Source organism: Plasmopara halstedii, assembly GCF_900000015.1.
Source record: "Plasmopara halstedii genome assembly, contig: Scaffold_110, whole genome shotgun sequence".
NCBI lineage: Eukaryota > Oomycota > Peronosporomycetes > Peronosporales > Peronosporaceae > Plasmopara > Plasmopara halstedii.
The window spans coordinates 1996453-2000447 of NW_020187031.1; positions in this window are offsets into that span (position 1 = coordinate 1996453).

Consider the following 3995-nt stretch of genomic DNA (forward strand, 5'->3'; position numbering starts at 1 on the left):
TATGTTGACTTCTACCTCCCTGAGGCTCAACAGTACTCAGTTCTTCCCCAGCAGGTCACCCCGCGCCTACGGGTGGTGTCGTTTCCCCGCGACGAACCAGACTGGTAGGCATTGGGGCGATGGTTCGATAAACCTTGACGCGCCTTGCGCAAGGGGCAACCGCTCCGAAGGTTACAGAGTCTCCACAGACAAAACACCACCGTATATTTGTGTGCTACTCGGCAGCTCGGAGCTTGGCTCCCTCGTCCTCAGCAAAGCTGAGATCCATTGGCACCAACCGGCTCAACGAGCTGTTGGAGTGTGCATCTCAACCAAGTCGTGCCGACTTGTAATTGAATACGTCATTCAATACCACATTCACCCCTACTCCAAATGAAGATGGATGCACACGGAAGACTTCCATTCTGGCCACGCCAGTGCGGAGGTCTTCCATAAAGTTGGTCACTGTGACCGCCACCGGAAGGGGATCTGCTGCCATCCCGGCAATGAGAGTGCGCATCTCTTGGACAAAGTCCACCCATTCCTTGTTGCCCTGTCGGACGGCAAGGAAACGCGATCGTACGCGATATGCCTGATTTGGCGGCGAGAACACTCGTTACTGCCGGTGGTGTTATAGACGCAAATGAAGCAGACATCTTCTGCTGCAGGTGCTCTAGCAGTGCATTTTTGTGTAATTTGAAAATGCCTCTAGACGCGCACCGATTGCCTCGAGGCCTCGCGCAGCAAGATGTTGCACGCTCTCAGGGCCAAGCAAAGACATCAGCTTTTTAAACCCGTTCTGCATGCCCTGGGGCAAAGAGAAAAATTGTTCCATCCTCACAGAGGATCAGTCTAAACGACTCAGGTGTATTTTTACTACAAGTGCTACCAAGTGCAGCGGAGCTGCCGTAGCTTTGCGCTTTGAGGAAGCGTAGGTTAGATCACTGACCTCTCCTTCTATACTTAGAACAATTACGAGTTTAGCGGATGGCAATCCGCTTACTCCAAGAGTAATTATAGCCTTAACATAAGGGTAATTAATTCTTCGGCTTAAATCCAAAACTGACTTTATTTATTATTATCTGCGGCAAAACCGCCTTATTTTAAATGCATAGAATTTCCTTAATATGTATAGTAAAATCCAAATACATGTATAACTACTGGCTATCCACCCCGTACCGTATTCTTGTTTGGGTGTGGTGACACCATGCCCATCTGGTGTGACATACACCCCTGTGACCAGGGTATGTGTTACCCTGTTAGACGACCAAAATCAGCAGGCTGACCAAAGGCACTGCAGCATGCAGGTATTTGACCTACATTATATGTGGACACAGATGTGCTAGTCCACTTATGCATATTGGGCTGCTAATAAATAGCGCTCACCGAGCAGTATGCCTTTTCTCTTCCAAGGAAGCTGTATAAACAGCTATCGTGTGCCTCGTACTGTATTCTGTCTTTGAGATCCAAATCATGAGGGAAATATACGCTGAGTGTCATGTGAATGAGCGCTGTAACTCGGCAAGTCTTAAGATAAGGCATAGCATCTCGGGCGAGAAAATGCGGTAAACCAGAGTATCTGCGAGCACCCCGGAGCAATTCAGTAGCTACGAAAACTCTTTCTTTTCCTTAGCGTGGTCAGGTTTTACTATCTTTATCGATCTCGAATAGCTTAAATTCATAGTATCCCAGCCTTTCCACAACGTGGAGGGTTTGTTCCGACGTACATTCGGCGCTCACCGATTCCTTAGAGAAAAGGGAGTTGACGAGGAAGCTCTAGGCGCGAGTTGCACCCAGTTAGAGACCCTAAATAGAGATATCAGCCAACACTTATTTTTAAAACGGGCCATTTAATATTGCGGTGATAAGATTTCTAAGCGCTAGATACAGTCCGCCTTTGCTGACGGGTATTTAAGAACTCCAGACGAATGTTCAAGCCTGGTCCAACAATTTGAACACTCGCGACTTTTATTACTCAAGGTACCCTACGTTGGAACCCCTTTTCTTTTTAAGGTATTGCAAACAAGTGCTTATTCTCGCGCGCAACCTCCTAGCGTGGATATCGCAAGCTTAAGGCACTGTGGCTGAGTTTGTAACAAGATTAAATTCTGACAAAGTCAACTCCCATCACCCAGAGGGAGACTTTTCCAGTCTACGTCTCTAAAATCAGTGGTGAGACATCTATTTCTCTACCAGCACCCTATTAGGCACTCGTAATCCTTCCTTATCAGCGCATCATCGAAGCTAGCGAGCATAACTAGTCAAGCGATTTTTGTGTTCGACCCTTTGGTCTTCTTTCTCTTACTTCCATCGGGACACAAGATAAATTGTATTTGCTAAGTCGGCTTATTTGCCTTTAGAACAGGTATTCGGACATATCATGATCCATGGCAAAAAGTACAGATTCACCACGGCGCGGTTGTGAGAATGACTCGATTGCTAACAATAACGACATGGTTGCCGTGCACTTTACACATATTGAACTTTAACTCTCATTGTACGCGTCAACAAGCGCACAGCGGTTGGAGTCGGGCGCTCCAGAAGTTTTGTCATTACTATATATAATAAAAAAATAGTTCCGGAAGCCTAGCACGCGAATAATTGAGATTCAATGTTGCAGTCCGAGGTTCTCCAGGAAATGTGACAGCTGTATTATCACATATGCAGCGTCTAGTCGAGTCTAAAGTAAAAAAGTTGATTACACGCTGTTTAAGATTCCTTGTGGGGTATATAGCCAGTAGCTACTCCTTTTTAATGGTTGACCGACCAGATTGTAGCTATTACACCAGAGCACTTTGGGATAGATATGGCAATGCTAGGACGAAAAAAAAGAGAAATATTTGTGTTTTCCCATCAATTTAATAGGTTACAAGCCGATACCAATCCTTTCTTCACTACAACGCCAGTACCCACGATGTCAAACAAGCGCATCAAAGTCTTCTCCTGGGAAGACGTCGACCACTGGGAGCTAAATGTGAACTCCGACAAAGCGTGAGTAACGCCACGTGATTTCTACGATCGCTCTTTACTGCACAATCACGTGATGATGACGCGACGACTTCACTACTTGAGGATGAAAAGTGTCTTAGTATGGCGAAGCATTTAGTTTCTTTTGACAAGCAAGTTGTGGTCTACAGACAAGGAAATAGCCAATTGAAAAGCCCGTCAGGTGGTACTTCTGCCCTCGATATGTGATTTGATCTCATCGTGGAGCGACCAAGACGAAGACTTGAGCCGATGCTTCGCCTCGAACAGAGCAGATGATATAGATGCAATAAGAAGGAAGTGATGGTCCACTGACATGAGAACGTGGTAAAATTGACGAAGAAGAACCCATTACCGATGCTGCTCATTCGTACATAGTAAGATGTAACGATGATACGGACTTACCGGCTGCATATACTCAAGTAATGGCAATCTATGCTGTATGGACGTGGTGCAAAGCTATTGAAGCTGATCTTTGCTACCATGAGCAGAACCAAACATCGATATCCGAGCCAAGAGGTTAGAACAATCGCACGGAATAAATACGGTGGGCCTTTGCCAAGAAACGTGACCAAATGGCACGTTGTGCAGTACATGCATGATTTGTCGGAAGGGTCCAAGCTAAGTATGAAATCGCTTTTTTAAGCTTTTTCCTAGTCACCATTTAAATTCGGATGATACCTGTAGTGTGTGTGCCAAATGCGACAACTACTGTTTTTTTACATTGTGCTGACAGACAATGCTTGATATGAAAGTTCTGCTGGTTATCGACAATACTCGGGGATATGTATGTCAATTGAACAAGGCTATTCACTGATTTAAACAAGCAGAAAGCGCCTGGAGTAAGACACTTTGTAAACAATGGCTTTGGGGAAACCGAGGAGACGCGCGCGTTTATGTCAAGGGGGGTTGGACTATATCTGGATGACATGATTTTCGCAGCAAAAAACAAGAAAGGAGATCAAACAGGTCCAGTGTTAAAATTACACCGCTGAATGCATGTGGATGATTACGGATGCTGATTACGGACA